We start from the raw sequence: 23845 nt of genomic DNA on the forward strand, positions 1-23845 counted from the left end.
AATCCATCCAGAAATGCATAAAGAAATTGAGAAAATATTTAGTGGAGCCTAATATTCTATTATTTTGGCCTCTCTTTTTGTCATCAAAGGAATTGGATCAAGTAATCCTTGTATAAATTGTAGTTTTCTATTGATAAGTTAGAGGTTTTTAATGCAAAAATGGATTTACAATCCTTGAATACCTTTACTACAATTGGACTGTGTAACATTGACATTTAATATTTGCACTTTAAATGATTCATATCATTAAATTTTAATTCAAAAATATGAATTTCCTCTTTCACTATTGTGAATAATGAAAAAAGTCATAATGCCTAGATATCCACTTAATCAAATACATTGCATTTTGTGGATTTTTGAGGGGGTTAAAAATGATCCAAATTAATTACTAATTGTATCTTTTTCTTTTTCTCTTTTCTACCATCTAGAGAGGGCTTAGGCCTAGGAAAACCCTAATCTTGAATTAAAGAATGATCTTCCCACCAATCAGACGTTGTCATTATGCTTGTACAAAAATCGATCAAGCCTAGATGACCCCTGTTGGGTAATTTAATTGTGCCTTAAATTACTTACATTAAAATTCCAGTCGAGGTTTGTAGACTTATGAAGTACATTACACTTCAAGTTCTAAAGGAAGGATTCTAGTCTTGTTGACTGTGTTGGACCCGCCAACATTCAGGGGATCTCCCCGGTATGAAGTCCCAACTAGACCTCACACTGTTTGGTGTAGGAGTCCCATCCAATATGATGGCCCAGTTTCCATTGTCTTAAAGGTTTTCCTTAGCTCTTCCTTTTTATCACATGAGAGTGGCTTGCTTTGTCTTCGAACAATGAGGTTCGCGTGCCTAGTGAGTGCTTAGTGTTACTTGTGTCAAGGTTCTTTCAACGCAGAGGGAGAAGGTGGAAGTGAGTCTCAAGTTGAAAGGGAATAGTCCCAACTCTGTCAAAGACACACACCACAATAGGACATGCACAACTTCCGGCGGACTAGCCCACACGGATGCGACATTCATAAACACACAATGAACAGATAACACGTACAACACCCAATAGAGTAGTCCACACGAGTGCGACGGTCGTTATAACAATTTTATGGGAATGGTTCCGTCGAGTGTCCGGTGGGATAGCCCACACGGGCGAGAAAACGTTAACAACTTATACAACACATTTTCATAAGAATATGTATTAGAACAACTGAAATAGTTCAACTATTTTAACACAGGTTAAAGCAACATGCATTACAAGTGTCTAAAGAGTAGTCTTACAAACAAATACAATACATGTGTAAAAATGTGATGGCCTGTTATGAGGATTCTGAATTAAGAAAAAGTTCCAAGACACATTGGTAAACCATACATCACTAACCCCAATAGTGGGGCATTGGAGCCACTGCTCGCTCCTCAAAGAAAAGGCTACAGACTCTCAAGGCTATGTGGAAGGAGCTAAGGTCTAAAGTCTTTTGCATGTACAAATGAGGGGTATTTATAGCCAAGGGTAAAACTGGCCCTTGTGACTGTTCGAATTCCCTCATGAATGTTTAACTTACATGACTCTTCAGATTTACATGTGGGTCTCTTGGACTTCCACATTACATTACATTGATTACAACAATGTGGCCCACAACAGTGATGTGGCCGAGATGAATCATGAAATGACTCGACACGACAGAGCTGGCATGTCCATGCTGTTGGCGGTGTGCATGTTGAGCTGCAGTGCTACTGAGTGATGGATGTGCTCTTGGTGTATCATAGCTTCACCTCCGCATGGCAACGTGTGCATAGTTTTCGATGATATTGGTGTTCTCTTGATATTGCATGTTCATGTCGCTCCTTCACTTGTACTTTGGCATGCTTCATGTGTTCGTCCATTCACGAACAAGTCTCATTGCATGCACTCCTTGTTCATCACGTTCGGTGTCGCTCCATGTCTCATCCATGTACATGTATCTGCAATCAATCATGACGAGACGACATCAAATCCAAAATCTCCTAGTCTTCCATGATGCATTGTCTTTAACTTTCAGATGCAGGTGACTGGGAGAGAGGGCAAGGTTCTGCAACAGTGCAAGGTAGATTTCAAGCCGGGATGCAGGCTCCAGGCACTGTCCATGAAAATTACGTAGAGGTCACTTGGGAGGCTGAGATGGGCAATCTGGATCAAAAGTGATTGTCTGCAGGATCTGGGTCGGCTAAAGGGTAGATTTGCGCAATTTTTTCAAGGATATAGTGCAGGAAATATAGGGAGATTGGAAGTGAAAACTTTGCAATTTCTTCAAGGAGCTAGCAGCGGGTTGCAGGAGGCTTCTAGCAAAAATTGCTTAATTTTTCTAGGGAGCTGGCAGTGGGCTGTGGGAGGCTGTTGGAAAAAACTATGCAGAGCTGGTAGGCTGGTCTGCTGGACATCCTTGCATAGTTTTTGAGGTGAGCAGGATGCTAGGAAGCTACGAGACTTCTCATGAAAATTGCGCAATTTTCAGGCTGAGCAATAGGCCGACTGACAGGGTGACTAGCTGGAAACGTTGTGCATTTTTGGAGGGCAGTGCAGTGAAAGGAAGTGGGTGTATGTTCGGCATGTCTGCGCAGTTTCTTTAGTCAATGGAAGCAGGCATGCTTGGAAGCTTCCACGCAATTTTTTGGAGGAGTGAGGCCCAGGTCACTACTCGATCAAACTCTCTGGTTGACCAGCTTGAGGCTTGGTGGTTTTGCTTGCGGGAAGCACAGATTGAGATGAATTACTGGGAAACTTTTGCATTGTTCTAGGTGATAGTCAGTCGAGTCGACTCCAGGATTGTGTAGCGCAGACTGCCTGGGAGGTAGCCTCAAGCTTTGCGCAATTTTGGGCAGCAATTAATGTTCACTAAGGGCTGAAACTGCGCAGTGCATCTCAGCGGAGGTATGACTGTTTGGGTTTGTCTGGTTAACATAGCTTCAACGAAATGAATAAGTGTGTGAATGAGTGACTTCGTACATGCATGACCTTGTGAACACACACTCAACATGACTTAACGACAAGATGCCTCAAACCATTAAGACAACATACACTCAGTGTGACTGACCAACGATGCTGACAACAAGTGCGACACTTGTGATAGATCATTGAAAGACTTCGACGACACTTGCATGAAAGTGCGTACAACTTCGTGTGTGAGTGCGACAAATGTTTACATAGCGAATGCATCTTATACACACGAAGACAGACCTTATGCATAGCCAGAACATGGCTATAAGCATGACATTGTGACCAACATGCAAAAAGATTTCAAATGAACAATCAAGCGAGGAGGGTGCAAAGACTCAACACGAGCTCATGGCATGAGCCCGAGTGCTTGAAAACATCAAGGAAAAATCCAAGGATGGTTCCGAAATTGGATGCAGACCAAAAATTTTGGAGGGTGTTGCAGCCGCTACAACACTTAGCGACACACTGGTTGAACTCCAGCTTCTCTGTTTTGGTTCATTGACAGCATAGGACCTTGGTCTTTCAAGGAGTATTAAATTGCTATGTGGGTTACTTCTGCTTCCCCACTTACCCCATGGACAGACATGGTTCACCTTTCACCAACTCAGTCGAACAAAACAACAAGTTTTAGCTTGATCAAAGTGTTTTGAAATCAGGAAGGGTAGTTTGGCTCACAAATTAAAAAATTTCAGAGTATAAGTTTTCATCTCTGGTTTTCCTTCGCTACCAGTAGGCTTTGATGGTACCCCAACGGAGTCATGTAGGAACACATGCATTTCTCTACTACTAGCGAGCCTAGTCAGTACCCTGGTGGAGTTGCATGCTTCACCTCTTTGCGTAGGAATCCTTTCTCTTCTTTCGCCTTTGTATTTTTTAAGAGGACTTTGCATATGAACTTATTTGTTTTTGGGGCGGAAGAGGGATCCTGACTTATTGAGAGTAGAAGAGGTTGTCCCTTCAGAGAAGCATGTAAGACCTCTGACATAGGTTTTCTCAATTATATTTTCCCTTGAATCTCCATTTCTACTAGTTGGATGAGCTTGAACATAGAGAGCAGAAGGTTGAGTACAGGCATGGAGTTTCCCAGTGTGGACACAGGTTCATGGTTGGACCCAAGATATCCTTGCATACAAATTGTATTTTTCGTCAATACTTCATCGATCGAAGGTTATAACTAAGCACATAGAAGATGGACGCAGGACTGGCCAAGTGCTATAGTGTCACAAGACTCTCTAGATATTAACCACATACTCATTCAAAAGCCAGAACTCAGTAGAGGGCATCACTTATTAAAAAAACCAAAAATAAAATGATACTAAGCAAACAAAACAAAGCAAAACAAAAATAGTAAGAAAAGTGAAAAAAACAAGCAGTAAAAAAACTATGTGCATGGCGCGGGGCGCAGCCCGGCCTACAAAAACCAGAGTTGGAGATCTTGGCCATTGACAGGAAGGTTGTAAACCATCCCATCAAGTGATTACAGATAGTACGTGTGTGGGCCAAGCTTCTCTTGAACTAGTATCAAACTATCAGGTTCAACTACCAGAACCTAGTGGTATCTTGAAAGACCATTAAACAAAGACAAGATTCCTACTCCAGATACTACGTGTAACATAGGTTCCGAAGACGGCACAAGATAATTGTTTTTGTTTCGGGAGTGGTTCAAGTTTCGAAAATCAATGCATAAGTGGATTCCCCTGGATTTATTACATACATAACTTAAATTAGAAACCCATGTAAAATAATGAACTCTGTAAGTGATCCGAGTATCCAACAACTTAGTCAGTTATTTCTGTATAAGGGCTTCAAGTGACGGATGTACTTTCCTCAATTTTTGCTGTAATGGCTTGACCCCTTCTTTGATTGGAATCGTGTGTCGTATGTACTCAAGTCATCATATGTCCATGTGGACACATCCCAATATTATTTGAACAAGCAGAAAAAAAAAAAAAATTTCGCCCCTGTAGTGTGTAGCACATACCGAGACTAATGAACTTCGAATCGTGGTCTGTTCCCAGATTGATTTGTTTGTTCATCATGATGGAACTATGGGTTTCACTGTTTCTTGACCCTTGAAAGTAGTTCTGCAAGTCATAAAGCCTTTTTAGAGAAACCACACCCCTAGGGATGAAGTTTCCTTTCTTGTCATCAGTTGCAGCTTGCAGGGACTACTCGTGCTCATCTTCATCAGTTGTTGCATCCTTGAAGGCATCAACGTTTTCCATGAAGTGCAGTATCTATTGATCATTATAAAAAACATGCACATTAGTTATGCTATCAGGGATAGAAGGCTTGTATAAAATTTCAACAATAAATCTATCCCTGAGCAGAGACATGCTAGCAGCTGCGTTTTCTAAGGTATCGACAATTGCATTACATGTTCTTGGCACAACAATGATATTGAATGCTTGGAAGTTAGAGATTAGTCACCATACCTCTTGCTGGTAACTCTTAAGATGATGTGATAAATAGTGTGTGGTGTTACGTACCTACCGTATTACAATTTCTGCATCGCCTACCACTTTGAGTGCAACAACGTTGAGGCTAGTGGCCTTTTGCAAGCCCAACATGAGTGCTTCTTATTCAAAAATGTTTTTTGTGCACTCAAACTCCAAGAAACCCGAGGCCAAGTGTTTCCTTTGCTCTTGGTCAATCAAGACACACCCGGCTCCAGAGCCATCTTGTGTCTTTCATCCATCAAAATACATGGTCCATAGCTCATCTGTACACGGACTGTTCGACACACTTATACTACTGCTAGTAATGTTACAATGTGTTGTACAGGTTTCATTTACATCAGTTGGGCAAGGAATGAAACCCAACTGCGTGTTTGATGGGGTTGGAGCTTGCTGTGTGAGATAACACCCCAGCGTTGTTTCCAAGAAGCAATTGCTGAACATGAGCTCTGCAAAGGCCAACAATTTTTTCTCACTATTGATGGGAGTGATGTTATGCTTCATGTATCTCTCGGATAACACCCGAATTTTATTTCTTTTTCCCTTATACGGAAGCCACAAGTGTGGCCAGTCTATAGCGAAGTACCCATTCAACTTGCTAGACCAATATTTGTTGAGTAGTAAGCCATATTCTTCCAGTATGTCCATAACAACAATGTTTATGCACTGGTGAACTCGACCGTCATGAGATAGTCAGATAATTACATCTCGAAGTTCACCAATGGCTGGTACACATGTCCGATCGAGTTGGATGATCTGCGCATATGTCTTGCTCCATTGCGCATTGATCTTCTTGGAAATGGAGAGCGGCATGACATTGGATGATGCACCAGAATCAACCAAACAGTTGTGAACATTGTAGTTAAAAATTTCAAATGAAAGCAAGAATGGAGGGCAAACTGAGTTCGCTTCTTCCATCCCAAGTGTGTTGAGAACAATTGTGAGTGAACTGGGAGATGTTCTTGCTCCCTTGCTAGTAGAGGTTGCATTGTCCATAGATGTTTTCCCCAGTGAATGCAACAGAATATCCCACTGACTTTGAATCTTAGCCAACTCGAAAAAACTGATGTTTGCACAATTTTTCTTTATGTCTTCCACAATGTTATAGCCCCGAGCGGGTAGACTCACTAAGATGTCCAAGGTCAGACTTGTGTTCATATTGTCCAATAGAGTGTTTTGTAGTTTGTTGCTCATGGACGTACTATTGTCTTCCGCTATCTTCCTGGGCTTGATTTGTGTTTTCTGCTTTTGGACAGTTGGTTGACCAACCTTCCTTAGGAGTTCAAGCCTTTCTCGCATTTCATCAAGTGCAGGGGGAGCCCTTTGACTCCTGAGATTATAACGACCATTTTGCTTTTGTGGCTGCTTCTTGATGTTTGTCTTCTGCAATTCTTGCGAGTACTAATACATGTTGATTATCTACCGAGTGTTGGGTGCCTCATCAACTGCAACATCTTCATCATCGTCTATTTATCTCCGCTTGCACTGCGTACTTCTCACTACGTTTGGCATATGGTCACATACTGAGCTCGCAACTTGTTTCCAATCCGAACAAGACCCTTCCGGGTGATCATCTTCATGGAATGAGAAAAAATATTCATTCGTGCACCGTTCTATCTGGAACAATGATCTGGAGCTCTACGCAGTTTTAGCCGGGAAGCGATTTTTGCCTGATGACATGCTTCCTTTCTGTTGTCTAGGTGGCTGACTGCTCGCAGATGTGTTGATCATTCATTATTTCAACTTAGACACTTCTGTTGTCTAGTTATTGACAAGATAAGTAAGGGTTTCAATGTCACTTGATTCCTTGTCTTTACCCTTGCTCGCTGCAGCTTGAGGCTTCCTGCTTGCATCTATGGAGTCTTTTGCAGGTTCATCATCCTTGATGACTCCAATCGCATGCAGGGCCTTCTCTACAACGATTACCTCTTCGTAATTTTCTAATAACGTTGATCTCACAACTCACTTGACAAACTGCACAATATTGGTTGGCAGTGTAGACTTGTAGTAGTCGACGGTGATGGAGTCATGAGGTTTTGTGTCCACTGCAAACTTATTCAATATGCGAAAAACCTTTGATTGAAATCCTTTACCTTTTCCCTTGACTCCATTTTCAGACTGCCCAACTCTTTGAGAAACATGGTTGGGGTCTTGTCATCAACAATTTTTTCCAAAAATATATTTTTGAACATAACCCATTTATGGATGGAGGTGATAGGAAGGTTGTGATACCATACTGATACGCGGCCATCGAAGGTACACAAAAACAATCTATATGCAACGTCATCGTGCCGCACCTCGAGTATTTGCAGTTGTAGGTAGAAGTTGTCCAGGTGGTCTTCTGCCTTCACTCTGCGGAATCCTATGCAAAGCACCAGGGAGAGCCAATGGTCCCTGCATCATCCATTCCAAGTTTGGTCAGCCATGTCTTCTTCTTCTTCATCCTCCTCCTCTTCTTCAGAATATGATGGTTCTAGCTCAGAGTCTGTTGGTTCGTTTCCGCCTCCTCCGCCTCCTATACCAGAATTCGAGCCCAAGATCACGAGGGTATCTTGTTCTCCTTGTCGGAAGACTAGAGGTTCCTCTTCGTTCTCAACATCTTCTACCAGACCTTTGAGTGTGGCAAGAACCACTTCTTCCACTGATGATACAAAAACTCCTATGGGAGTGGCTTTTGGATTTCTTGATGCGTATGGAAGATGTGGTATTCCTGGGATCAGTCTGACTTCTTTCATGAACTGATGGTTGATGCAACGGATAGAGTGGAGGTGCTGATACGAAATTTTGTGTTCACGTCTCGGAGGTGAGTAGTAGCCAACTTCAGAGCTGCGCATAGGTGAGAGGGAGTATGAGTTATTGCCTTGACCAAATTATTGATGAGTGGGGGTGAGAGGACATTCAACCATAAACAATTGGCGACCCTCCTTCTAGCGCCAGAAATTTTGACGGTGCTGGACCTGCCAACATTCAGGGGATCTCCCTGATATGAAGTCCCAACTAGACCTCAAACCGTTTGGTGTAGGAGTCCCATCTGGTATGATGGCCCGATTTCCATTGTCTTAAAGGTTTTCCTTAGCTCTTGCTTGTTAGCACATGAGAGTGGTCTGCTTTGTCTTTGAACAACAAGGTTTGTGTGCCTGGTGAGTGCTTAGTGTTACTTGTGTTAAGGTTCTTTCATTGCAGAGGGAGAGGGTGGAAGTGAGTCTCAAGTCGAAAGGGAATAGTCCCAATTCTATCAGAGATACACAACACAACAAGGCATGCGCAGCTTCCGGCAGAGTAGTCCACACGGATGTGGTAGTCACAAACACACAATGAACGGATAACACGTACAACACCTAGCAGAGTAGTCCACACGAGTGCGATGGTCGTTATAACAAGTTTATGGGAATGGTTATGTCGAGTGTCCGACGGGATAGATCACACAGGCGAGACAACGTTAACAACTTATACAACACATTTTTGTAAGCATATGTATTAGAACAATTGAAATAGTTCAATTGTTTTAACAAGGGTTAAAGCAACATGCATTACAAGTGTCCAAAGAATAGTCTTACAAACAAATACAATACATGTGTGAAAATGTGCTGGCCTATTATCAGGGTTCTAAATTAAGAGAAAGTTCCAAGACACATCGGTACACCATACATCACTAACCTCGATAGTGGGGCGTTGGAGCCACTGCTCGCTCCTCAAAGAAAAGACTACAAACTCTCAAGGCTATGTGGGAGGAGCCAAGGTCTAAATTATTTTGCATGTACAAATGAGGGGTATTTATAGCCAAGGGTAAAATTAGCCCTTGTGATTGTTTGAATTCCCTCATGACTGTTTGACTTACATGACTCTTCAACTTTACATGACTCTTCAAATTTACATGTGGGTCTCTTGGACTTCCACGTTACATTACATTGATTACAATAGTGTGGCCCACAATAGTGATGTGGCCGAGATGACTCATGACATGACTTGACATGATAGAGCTGGTATGTTCATGCTGGTGGTGGTGTGCATGTCGAGCTACAGTGCTGCTAAGTGATGGATGTGCTCTTGGTGTATCATAGCTTCACCTCTGCATGGAAAGGTGTGCAGAGTCTTCGATGGTCTTGGTGTTCGCTTGATGTTGCATGTGCATGTCGCTCCTTCGCTTGTACTTTGGCATGCTTCATGTGTTCGTCCATTTGTGAATAAGTCTCCTTTCATGCACTCCTTATTCATCTCGTCCATTGTCATACCATGTCTCATCCATGTACCTGTATTTGCCATCACTCATGACAAGATGACATCAAATCCAGAAATATCCTAGTCTACCATGATGCATTGTCTTTCACTTTTAGATGCAGGTGACCGGGAGAGAGGACAAGGTTCTGCAACTGTGCAAGGAATATTTCAATCTAAGATGTGGGCTTTAGGCACTATCCATGAAAACTACGCAGAGGTCACTTGAGAGGCTGAGATGGGAAATTCGGATCAACAGTGACTGTCTGCGGGATTTGGTTCGGCTGGAGGGTATATCTCCGTAATTTTTTCAGGGAGATAGTGCAAGTAGTAGAGGGAGACTTGCAGTGAAAACTATGCAATTTCTCCAAGGAGATGGAAACGGACTACGAGAGGCTACTGGCAAAAATTGTGCAATTTTTCTGGGGAGCTGGCAGTGGGCCGTGGGAGGCTGCTGGAAAAAATGCGCAGAGCTGAGAGGTTGGCTTGCTATACATCCTTGCGTAGCTTCTGAGCTGAGCAGAATGTCGGGCAGCTTGGAGATTGCTCATGAAAACTGTGCAATTTTCAGGCTAAGCAGCAGGCCGGCTGACAGGGTGACGAGCTAGAAAAACTGCACAGTTTTTTGGGGCAGTGCAGTGACAGGTAGCGGGAGTTTGTCCAGCATGTTTGTGTAGTTTCTTCAGTCAGCAGAAGAGGGCATGCTTGGCAGCTTTTGCGCAATTTTTTGGAGGAGTGAGGCCCAGGGTCACTGCACGGTCAAACTCTCTAATTGACCAGTTGGAGGCTTGGTGTTTTTTCTTAAGGGCAGCGCAGATTGAGATGGATTGTTGGGAAAATTCTGCACTGTTCTAGGTGACAGTGAGTCGAGTCAACTCTAGGATTGCGCAGCGCAAACTGCCTGGGAGGCAACCTCAAGCTCTGTGCAATTCTGGGCAATAGTACATGTTCACTGAGGGCTAAAACTATGTAGTGCAGTTGAGCGAAGGTCTGACTATTGGGGCTGGTCTGGTCGACATAGCTATAACAAAATGACTAAGTGTGTGAACAAGTGACTTCGTACATGCATGACCTTGTGAACACACACTCAAAATGACTTGACGATAAGACACCTCAAACCATCAAGACAACATACACTCAGTGTGACTAACCGACGATGCGAGTGACAAGCATGACACTTGTGATAGATCGTTGATTGAACGTGACGACACTTGTGCAACAGTGCATACAACTTCGTGTGTGAGTGCAATAGATGTTTACATAGCGAATGTAGCTTATACACACGAAGACAGACCTTATGCATAGCTAGAACATGGCTATAAGCATGACATTGTGATCAACTTGTAAAAAGATGTCCGATGAACGGTCAAGCGAGGAGAGTGCAAAGACTCAACATGAGCTCACGAGATGAGCCCGAGTGGTTGCAAACATCAAGGAAAAACCCAAGGAAGGCTCTGAAATTGGATGCAGGCCAAAAATTTTGGAGGGTGTTGTAGCGCTACAACAAGTCTATTAAAAATGAATAAATGGAATGAAATGTTATGTGATAATGGAGTTTTAATCTAGAAGGAAATTAAATCTTAAAATATGAAATTCTATGAATGCAGTAGAATTTTACTTAGGAGATGAAATCTAGATGCACACACATTTTAACTTTCATGAAAGCAAGAAAATAAAGATAACTATTCCAGTGGAGTTAAGCAAGTAAATTCAACTATACTCAAAGACAATTATTCTATGAAAGACAAATCTTAATCTAGTGAAAGTAGTGAAACTTATACTAATTAAAGCAACAAATTTAATATAATGAAATCAGAAACAACAATTTATTCTAGGAAAATTTTCAAGTTCTGATTTAAGGAAGGTAAAGACAATTTTACTATGGAAGCAAGAACAATTATTCAATGAAATACATGACAACTCTCTAAAGAAGTAATACAACTATTTATGAAAGTAAGGGAAACCTACTTAAGTATTTGAAACTATGAAACCACTTGAAAAAGAAACTATGAAAATTTGAATAAAAAATCTTCAAAAGGTGCGTGTTCAAAGCTTATAATTCATTCATAAATTAAAACTATGATATGCATATGAATGTTGTGTAAGAAATAATGATATTCTTGTAAATGTGAAACTAAAAGTGAATGTGAGAGTAAATAGTTGAATGCATGGATGCCTAGTAAATGCTTTTGGTGTTTTTAATACCTAATTCAAGTTCTTTACAAAATTATAAAAGAAAATAAAGCATTGAGCAAAATCTATAAATTGTGACTATAAGAAGAAAAACAATTATTATGAGAAGTGAGACAAAGGAAAATAAAGTAAAGGAAAGACTATACTACAATTGCCACAAGGGGACCTATTTTCAGTGCACGAGATTTAAAAATACTTAGAAAACCTTACTATCACTGGTTTGACTTTCTCATCAAAGCACAATGATAACAATAGATAATATTTAAGTTTAAATTAAAAATAATACACAATAATATTGTTCTCCATTGACAATGGATGATTATCGCTCTTCAACGAGTCCTATTTATAATGTTTTCTAACAATAACTAACTGAGAGAACCATTTCTATAAATATGAAAATATGAACAACTACTAAGTGTCCTATTTCATTTGACATGGTCATGCCAAACACTAAGAGTCGCCAAACACTAAGAGTCTATAGCTCTGAGAATGATCTACCTTCTTATTCATTAGTTGATCATTAACAACCTCAAGATTCCATTATGGTCATGCCAAACCCTAAAAGATCAACACAATTCTTAAACTTATCCAAGTTTTTTCAACCCTCAATGCAATATTATATGCATCCCAAACTATTTAACCCTTACAAACAAAATTTTAAAATCCACATACTCATGTGTTCACTATGATATTGAGAATAAGGTTGAACTATATCCTTTTAATCTCCAACCAAGACATGGGTGAGTAGAAATAGATAATGTAACTATCAACTAACCAATCATGATAGTTATTCTCATTTTATGTATTAATACTTTTAATACATATATTAATATTTTTTAAACCTCAATACATAGAATTTGTCCTACATCACCTATGGGGATTTATCCACATTATGCTTCTAACTAAGACACATATTAATGTGTAATTTTTATCTTTAGCATCATTAAATTGGATGACTTCAAATACTGTACATTGCATTAAACCCGTCAATAATTGAAAATTTAGTTATGGAGTTCCATTTATATGGGATACACTCTTTTAATTTCTATTTAAATTTGAACTTATCTTGGATGAATATGTTTCCATTAAAGGGTTTTATTCTGATTTTAATGAGTGAAGAGTTTTTGTGAATCAGTGAATTCAAAAATGGTGTCTCTTTAGTAACAAATTAATTTAATACATTTTTAATAAATCAATTTTAATGAAAATATTTTATCTTTAAATAAACAATATTTTAATTTAATTTTTTCTTACTTAATATTTTAATAACTAATTTTGGCAGTTAAGAAATTACAATTTTGAGAAAGTGAAAAGTGATGGATGACTAGTTCACTCTTGAGAGAAAGTATTTGATTTTTCAAAATTGGTTTCGTCTTATTAATAAACAAACTTAATACATGTTTAATTTATGTGGAAATTAATAAAATTATTTTATCTATATTTAAATTATATTTCATTTAAATTTGTTTTTTTCAAAAATCTAATAATTAATTCTTATCTATATGATTGGGATGTTTTATAAGGAAAATGAATCATAATGTTTAACTAAATAAATTGAAATAGACATTTAACTTTTCATGATTTGAAATCTTGGCTAAACATGTTATTCAAAATTAAAAATAATATAACAAATGTTATGTAGTGATAGTCTCTCTATGATTTAGCTTAAATAGAGTTTGGTAGTTAAGAAATGACAATATCGAGAAAGTGAGTAGTGATGAGTGGCCAGTCCAATTACTAAGAGGAGCTAAACTATGGAATAAGTTTCATTTAGAGAACTGTATGTTCTTTTAGTAAACTTCGTGTATGTCAAAGTTGTGTTTGATTGATTTTGTTGGTTGAAAATTCAATAGAATAAACTTTAAATTCAATTGGTCACTACTCTAGGAGTTTGATTTGTCTACATAAACAAGTTGTTTCAATAAGAGTTGTTCAAATATTATTGCATATTAAAGAGAAAGAAACTTGCTTCTCTCTACTTATAGTTTATATAGTCAACATTAAATATTAAGGTGTAAGCATAATTGCTAAAGTTGTAAAAGCTATTACATGTTATTGATATTTTTCAACTTTGTATAAATGATGAAATATCCATTACATAATCTCGAATCCCTATCGTTTTAAGTTTGTGTGGCTAAGAGTAAGAAATAATTGGTGAAAATAAACTCACTTTAAGATACCATCACAAACATTGTGGTAGCTAAAAGGGGGAGTTAAGAATAAAGACACTTTAGAGCACCATTGCAAACAATGTAAAAACATTCTTTATAACTCCATCACGAACAATGTGGTAACAAGAAGGAAGTGTTGGGAATAGTAGATGAAAAGAAGTGAGATTTAGAATACCATCACAAATATTGTAACAAGCAATTGAGGGTTGGTAAAAACTTTGATAGGAATAGACATAATTTGTGCCTTGAAATAAGAGGAATTAGTGAATTAATGTTGAATAAATAAAAAGTCGTAGTCTAAATGGTCTATGAATTCCTTTTCTAGCCACTCCAGATAATGAGAAGCAAAATCAACATTTTTTTAATTTAAAATCTAATAAGAATTATTTTGGATTGATGAAAGTGTGGATATCAAATATAGCATCTCACAATATTATTATATTAGGGGGTATTCAATGATGTTGAATCTATTTTTATATTGAAAATAATAATTTCATCACTCCAAAATTGCAATTTTGGTAAAGATTCATTGATTGAATTCTAATGAAGGCAAATCAAAGAAGGTAGAATCATAAAATGTTTATCCTTCTTCAAATTAAACAAAGTTTAAATCCCTCCCCTCATGCAACAATAAATTCATCAAGAAATGCATAAAGAGATTGATAAAATATTTAGTGGAGCCTAATATTATATTATTTTGGCCTTTCTCTTTTTGACATCAAAGGAATTAGATCAAGTAATCCTTGTATAAATTACAATTTTATATTGATGAGTTACTGTAAAAATGGATTTACAATCCTTGAATATCTTTACTACAATTGGACTGTGTAGCATTGACATTTAATATTTGCACTTCAAATGATTCATATCATTAAATTTTAATTCAAAAATATGAATTTCCTCTTTCACTATTGTTAATAATGAAAAAAATCATAATGCCTAGATATCCACTTAATCAAATACATTGCATTTTGTGGATTTTTGAGGGGGTTAAAAATGATCTAAATTAATTACTAATTGTATCTTTTTCTTTTTCTCTTTTCTACCATCTAGAGAGGGCTTAGGCCTAGGACAACCCTAGTGTTGAATTAAAGAATGATCTTCCTACCAATTAGATGTTGTCATTATGCTTGTACAAAACTTGATCAAGCCTAGATGACCCTTGTTGGATAATTTAATTGTACCTTAAATTACTTACATTAAAATGTGAGTCCAAATTCATAGACTTATGAAGTACATTACACTTCAAGTTCTAAAGGACGGGTTCTAGTCTATTAAAAATGAATAAATGGAATGCAATGTTATGTGATAATGGAGTTTTAATCTAGAATGAAATTAAATCTTAAAATATGAAAGTCTATGAATGTAGTAAAATTATACTTAGGAGATGAAATCTAGATAGAGCACACACATTTTAACTTTGATAAAAGCAAGAAAATAAAGATAATTATTCCAGTGGAATTAAGAAAGTAAATGCAACTATACCAAACGACAATTATTTTATGAAAGACAAATCTTAATCTAGTGAAAGCAATGAAACTTATACTAATTAAAGCAACAAATTTAATATAATGAAATTAGAAACAAAAATTTATTCTAGGAAAGTTTTCAAGTTTTGATTTAAGGAAGGTAAAGATAGTTCTACTATGGAAGCAAGAACAATTATTCAATGAAATAAATGACAACTTTCTAAAGAACAATTATTCAATGAAATAAATGACAACTTTCTAAAGAAGTAATACAACTATTTATGAAAGTAAGGGAAACCTACTTAAGTATTTGAAACAGCTTGAAAAAGAAACTATGAAAATTGAATAAAAAATATTCAAAAGGTGTGTATTCAAAGCTTAGAATTCATTCATAAATTAAAACTATGACATGCATATGAATGTTGTGTAAGAAACTATGATATGCTTGTAAATTTGAAACTAAAAATGAATGTGAGAGTAAATAGCCAAATGCATGGATGACAAGTAAACGCTTTTGGTGTTTTTAATATCTAATTCAAGTTCTTTACAAAATTGTAAAATAGCGAGCAAAATCTATAAATTGTGACTATAAGAAACAAATCAATTATTATGAAAAGTGAGACAAAGGAAAATAAAGTAAAGAAACGATTATACTACAACTGCCACAAGGGGCCCTCTTGCCGATGCACGAGATTTAAAAATACTTAGAAAACCTTACTATCACTGGTGTAACTTTGTCATCAAAGCACAATCATAACAATATACAATATTTGAGATTAAATTAAAAATAATACACAATAATATTGTTCTTCATTGAAAATGGATGATTATCGCTCTTCAGCGAGTCATATTTATAATGTTTTCTTACAATAACTAAATGAGAGAACCATTGCTATACATATGAAAATATAAACAACTACTAAGTGTCATATTTCAATTGAAAATCTATTTCCTACAATTAGCTGGTGAATCAACGAATCATATGAATATTTTCGAACACATCATCAATCACTTTTCTAATCCTTAGCTTTTTGAAGATGATTATTCATGCTCACTTGAAGTCATTCTGCTGCCAAATAGTAGTCCTGATACATTCTTCCTTTGTTCCATATGCCACAAGGTCATTGAGTAAGTGTTTGACAGGGTTATTATGGGCAACCAATGAGCTTTCTCTTGTGCCAAATAGATAGAACACCATACTAGAGCTATTTGAAACTTATTTATGTGTTTGATTTGACATGTTCATTTCAAAAATCATTCAAACCTTGGATGCAGCTACAAAGTGTCATTAGAGCTACGAAATATGCCAATTTCCGTAATATTTGCAAATTAACTTAATTTTATAAAATAAAACATACATAACTATAAATATCTTGGACTCTTACCTCTTTATGCCTTATGTAGATTATATGGCTTATTATTCATGGAAAGATACTAGGATGATGCAAAGCAAGTAAGTTATGAGGGTTTATGATCCTTAAATTGTCTTGGATATTCCAGTGGATAGTTCATTACAACAAATATGATAATATTATATTAAAAGTTTGAGATTCAACACTATTACAATTTTATTAAATTTCTAGATCTGTAGATTTTATTGTAATTAGTGCATTCATGTGGAAGGGATTTCTGCAAAAAATAGAGAACGGAAAAATTAAAGCTCACTCACACATAAGACACAAGATATGCTCTAGGAAACCCTTTCGTGAGAAAAACCAACTGGAAGGTGAGGCCACCACACTCTCTTTCTTTGTCTATAAATATGGCTGCAAGTACAAAGAAGTATGGCTTGTGGCCCATGGGCTGCTACAGTGCACAAATCCTCTTTGTATGCTCTACCTCCTATTGCTCTTGGCTATTTTTACTTAGCTATGGAACAAATGCACTCGAAAGAATGTAATGCCTCTTCCTTCTAGTGGCCCAGTTATAACACCGCATGATAACCTACTAATGGTCAAGTTTGACTGCAACAACTCTTAACCAGAGTTACATTATAAACTGTTCTAGGGTATTTTACATCACAAACATGTGGATAGCCCCTTTTTCCATGAATAATGGGGGTTGACGCGACATCCTCTCAAACCATGGTGGTGAAAACTGGAAGCTCAACTTTTGAGTGGCATAACTTTTGCATACAAACTCTTATTAACGTGCTTCTTGCACCGTTGGAAAGATATTTTTGTGTAGAATAGCTTGAAAAGGTGTGGCACTGCAGTGACAAACTTCTATCCCCAAAAACAACATTTGATGCCCCAAAATGCTCCCATAAGGTTTCAGACCTTGTTTTGCCAAACTAGGTCCCACTTGTAAAAACTGTTATGTGAGTTGTTTCCTCTACTTCTTCCACTTTGAATGCATCGAGATGGACGAAAAACAATATAATGATTCAATCCAAATCAGTTTCTATGAAATACATGTGAAAAACTAAAGTAATAATATGCCAAAAAGATGTTATTTCTTTGACCCAACAACCCATAGAATAGATTATCTCCCCTACAGGTGATTCCCACCATCAACCCCTCTTCACTGTGATGAGAACTAAACCCCACACAAACCAACTTAAACTCATTGGCAATTACCAAGATAAAATGCTAAATATAGACTATTTACTTAATCAATAGACATGTTCTTCCTAATCAAGATATGCCATTTATTTAGTAAAAATATATGTCATAACTGATTATCACTACATAGCCATATGTAGTGATCTAGTATTATAAAAAATAAAGCATAATGTCCATAAAAGTACATTGTTTTATAAAATAATTTTTCATTTTTTGTTACGAGATAGTTTCACCTTTTTATTTCCAGTATGTTCCCACGAAGAATTTCTCCTGTCACCTTTATTTATAAGTCCAATAGCTATGATGTCTAAAATTGAAACTTCGGAGTTTATTGTAAAGGGAAGGAGGAAAAGACCACCACAAAAATTGCTCCATTAAGCATTGGAGTTGACATTTTGAAACTTTGGAGTTTATTGTAAAGGGAAGGAGGAAAAGACCACCACAAAAATTGCTCCATTAAGCATTGGAGTTACAGTTTTTATTAAAATTTGAGAAATATTTTTTTGTTATTTAAAATAATTTTTTTGAATGTAGTTTTAAAAAATTAACAATTCAAATTTATAATTTTAACAATTTTTTATCAAATTTTAAATAAATTAATTAAAAAATATACTTAAACTTTTTTTAAACATAAATCAAATAAAATCAAACTTAACTACTTTTAAATCTATAATAATCATAGATTATAAAATAAAAATGAAACATTAGATTTTTATTTTTTACATATAAAAACATCTTAATATATATCCACAGGATGTAAAATTATATAGATAATTATATTTTCTATTTATCATTATAAACAGAACATAAAATTTATAAATTTAGACCGAATTTCTAACCTACTTGTTCCCTGCTCCACTCTTCCATATTTCAAATGCTTTTACAATTTAGATATTATTAGATACGGAAGCGCCTAGATATTTCGTCCGGACCCTGATTACCACCACCATTAAATTTGGATATTTCGTCCGGACCCTGATTACCACCACCATTAAATTTGCACTATGGTACGATAGGGTAGTGTATGGTTCATATGCAAATTTGAATTTGAATAGATTTTGTTTTAAAGTAGTTTAATAAGGTTATAATTTTGTTTAACAAAAAAAATTAAATTTGGGTGAAATTTTGATTAAAAATTAGTGTAAATTTTAGAAAAGTTGAGTTATATTTGTCAAGTTTTTAGGATTTTAGGTGTCTTAGAAGTTTTTGATGAATTTATTTTTACTATCAAAAAAACTATTTAAACACTCTTATGGTTGGATTTAAAAAAATGACTGGATTCTGACAAAATATGACTTTCCATGCTAAATTGTGAGATACGACTTATGGTTGGATTTTAAAAAAATGACCTGGTTCCGGAAAAATGTGACTTTCCACGCTAAATTGTGGGATACAGCACACGTTCGCTTAGAACCCACTCGGCCAGTTCTCTGATACCATTTTGATGCAAGCTCACTATTGAGCCTGCTAATTCCCACAATGCCCAAACTTCTCCTGCTAAATGCGCTTCCTTCAATCTCAGTTTAAACCTACCTATCGGGATCTAAATTCCATGTAAAAACAAATTCTAGCGAGAATTGCCTAAAGGGCGAGTGCCTCTGTGCTAGTGAACTGTATTATATTTCCAAGTGGGAAGAGTCGAAAGGCCAACTCTCTGCGAGTATGGCCAAGAATTGCTCCCAATTCTGGCCTTTGTAGCAAGACCTCCGCAGTCCACCTTAATCCTTAGGATCAGCCTACGCGATACCATCCTATTTAATATAATTCTCATTCCTTGTTACATAGCCCCTGGAGCCAAGCTCCTCTCTGTTTCTCACTACGCTTTACTGAAACTAAGCGCTATGCAATAGCATAGCTAACGTGTCCCGGTGTTGGAAGCCCAACATAATAAAGAATGGCACTTATAAATGTTGTCGGGGTAGAACCTCCAGACGAGACCCACTCTGCCACGTCAGCTTGTTCAACAATGCCTGACATGTAGCCTTGGGTGTTCCAAAATTATATTGTCCCATCACCAACTCCATGTAGCCTTGGGTGTTCCAAAATTATATTGTCCCATCACCAACTCCAGTCTCTGGAGTTTTGGTGTTTGGAATTGATTTGCAAAGAGTCTCACTCGTGTTCAAATCTCTGGAGGCGTCACCCATACACCCGTAGTGTAGGAAGATACAAGCAATAAAAAAGCAAGTCCCATCACCAACTCCGACCTGTGGAGTTTTGGTGTTTGGAATTGATTTACAAAGAGTCCCACCAGTGTCAAGTTTGCATTAACAACACATATTTTTGAACTTTAGAAAAAGAAGACTTGCTTTATGTGTCACATGACACACTTCGTATGACTAGGCATGCTGAGAGAGTAGTGTGAATAGGAAAATTTACCTTTTCCTTTTTGGTTTTTCTAAGTGTAAATGGTAAAATTTATGTTTGTTTTTAAAATTGTTTACGATAAATATTAAATTTCATGCAATGTGTTAATGATTGATTTGTTCTTTTTTATCTTATTTCCAAAATGAAAGCAATGTGGTATTTTTCTCATTGCATTTATGTAAAGTTACATTTAAAAATAATAAAATATTATTTACATTAATAAATTAAATAATAATAATAGTAAATAATGTAGCACTTTAATTTTTATCTTAATTTTCTATCAATTTTATATAGAGAGATAAAGTAATTGAAAGTAAAAAAATTAATTTACGTTTTAGGATGAGGTAGATATCTAATTTTTTCTCTACAGTTGACATTCACATATGTCATGTAAAAATAATATTATTTCTACAACCCACTATGAGGAAGATGTAGTGACTTAACCTTAGATTTAAAAATAATAAAAAATACTTACAATAACAAATTAAAAAAATAGTAATAACAAAAAAATCAATGTATATTATAAAAAAATACTTCAATTTCCACTTTAATTTTACTTCAATTTTATATAGAGATAAAATTATTGAAAGTAAAAGAAAAAAATAATAATTACTCTTTAATATTCTAGAAATATGTATTTCCTTCCCTATTTAATATGGAGTTAACAAATACCATGTAAATTTCTATGTTTAGTTGACATGTAAAAGTTAAAATAAAATATGCTAATAACAAATAAATATTTTATTATTAGCCTAAATAAAATATTTCAATGTTCATATTAAATAACATAGTTTTATATGAAATTTATATAAAACAACACGAAGTAATTTAAATTTAAAAAAAAAATCTTATATTTTCACTTTTTATTGAAGGATTTTTTCTAATTTTTTGTATTCTTAATATGGAGTTAATATATAACATTTAAAAACATAGATTTTATTTTTTTTAATATTGATTATATATAAAGAAAGAATGGTCTTATCCCATTTAGAGAGATGTGTAAGCTATTTTTTTTTAATATAAATTTGACATATAACATTATATATATATATATATGAGAGTAAGTTTTATAGATATATATTTTCAATTTCAAAAATTGATTGAGATATGTATTAACATAATTGAAATATTTTATTTATATTTTATTTTAATATGTAGAATAATCAACTTTTGAAGTTGAATATATATATATATATCTATATATATATATATATATATATTAAAAAAAATTAATCTAGAATTTATATATAAAGAGAGATATATTTTATTCTAGTTAGAGAGATTTATAATTTATTCATGTTTTAATAGGGAATTGACATGTAGCTTTTTTTTTTAATAACATAAATATTATGTGTGTGACGTTTTAAAAAATATTTATAACAAAAATAATTGTATAGAAAAAGTCTTACGGATATATATTTTCTACCTTCAAATATAATTATGACATGCATCAACAGCGGCTGGAATATTGGTTTTGCGGCTCTTCACTGCGTGGGTAATAGGTTCTGCGGCTCTTCACGGCATGGGTAATAGGTTCTGCGGCCTGCAGTCCTCTTGCATTTTATTTAAACGGTAATAGGTTTTGCGGCCTTGCGGTCCGCTTCTGGGTGCGACACTGCGGTTCGATTCTGGGTGCGGCACTGTGGCTGCTAATCTGGGTGCCGCTGCAGCTACTGCAGTTGATAGTGGTGTCGCTTCGTAACCCCAATCCATTAAGTGGGCATCTGGTTCTTAATAATTCTGATCCGCACTGGCTGTTTAGGTGAGATCACCGGCATTTGAAATTTTGAGTGAATAAGTTTATTTGCACATTTTGCGTTCTAGATCTAATCTTCTGCGGCTAGATCTAGATCTAATCTTATCTTCTGCCTTATTTCTCTGCGGCTGGGGTCTACGAGCAAGTAAAATATGGCTCTCAGCTTCGCGAAAATAGCTGCTGGCTCATCCGCTTCTGGAGGGCAAGCTCTTGCCCATATCGTCAGTGAAGCCCCAGCTCCAACTGTCTAGGTGGTCCAAGCCTCACTCGATGAGGCTTTGAAGTTTTCCGAAAGTGCCCTAATCTGCCGGTTCAATGGTTTTTGGCCGCGACTGACAACTCTCCAAAATTGGATCTCAGAGGTATGGAAGCCCGTTATTTATGATGAAATTAATATCTACCCTTGGGCTAGGGGTTTCTTTATAGTAGATTTTGAAAATCCGGAAAGCAAACAATGTATTCTAGATTCCGGCCCTTGGTTTTGGGAAAAATCAGGCCTATTCATGAAGCCATGGAACCCATCATTCAATCCCTCTACAACAGTCATAACCTCAGCACCAGTTTGGGTGAGATTGCCAAGCCTACCCTTGCATCTCTGGAATCTCTCCTCGCTAAAAGCCATTGGAAATGCAACTGGAAAATTTTACTGCAGGTGCCCAGAAACAGAGGAGTATGCCAAAACCACCTATGCATGCATTTGTGTGGAAATGGACTTCAGCGCCGGATTCCCAGCTGAAATAAACCTAACAAGTAAAGACTATGTGTGGAACCAGAAACTCGATTATGAAAGTGTCCTCTTCAGATGTCGATCTTGCTTTGAGACAGGCCATCTAGCCAAAAATTGCCCAAAAGCCTCCCAGAAAAATTTTGCTAGAAAAAACCACCACAGATCTACATGGTGGGAAGGAGCACAAAAAGAACACTACACTGTCATCAAAGAAGAATACTCTAGAGAAAACTCTGAATCACAAGAAATCGGGCAAGAAAGAAACAACTCTCAAGACAAGCAGGGAGAAAGCCCCGCCCAAAAAATCAGCAGCTATGAGGATTCAAATACCGCACAAAATAAATCTTCATTTAACAGCAAAGCAGATCTCCTAGACCAAACTTCTTCTCCGACTATCTTCAAAAGGACGAACACAATAGATCACGAAGCTAAGACACCATTGCCCCAAGAACCAGAAGAGATGAAGGAGATGCAAGATAAAGGAAATTGGAAGACTGTAGAGAAGAAAAAGAAAGCTACAGCACCAATCTCGCCAAGAAAGACGAGGAGCCAGATAATTAAAAACTAAGAAAATTGTAGGTCCGATAGACCAATTTGGTCTCAGTGGACGTTAACCACCACCATCATCATCATCATTAATATGTAAAATATAAATACAAAATATCATTTTATTAGTTATATATATATCTATATATATATATATATATATATATATATATATATATATATATATATATATATATATATATATATATATATATATAGATATATATATATATATGGATTTTATATATAAATAAAGAGAGAATTCTTATTTCATTAATAAGTAATTTGTAATTCATTCATTTCTTTTAATATGGAGTTTATATATATATATATACAAAGAGAGAGAGAGAGTGTGTTCCTATTTCATGGATACCAGCTTTCTAATTAATACTCGATACCAGGAAAACTTTTTTTAAAGATATC

The sequence above is a fragment of the Pinus tabuliformis genome, chromosome J, assembly GCF_031772625.1.
Source record: "Pinus tabuliformis cultivar Carrire ecotype Pingquan chromosome J, CPIR1, whole genome shotgun sequence".
In the NCBI taxonomy this organism is placed as follows: Eukaryota; Viridiplantae; Streptophyta; class Pinopsida; order Pinales; family Pinaceae; genus Pinus; species Pinus tabuliformis.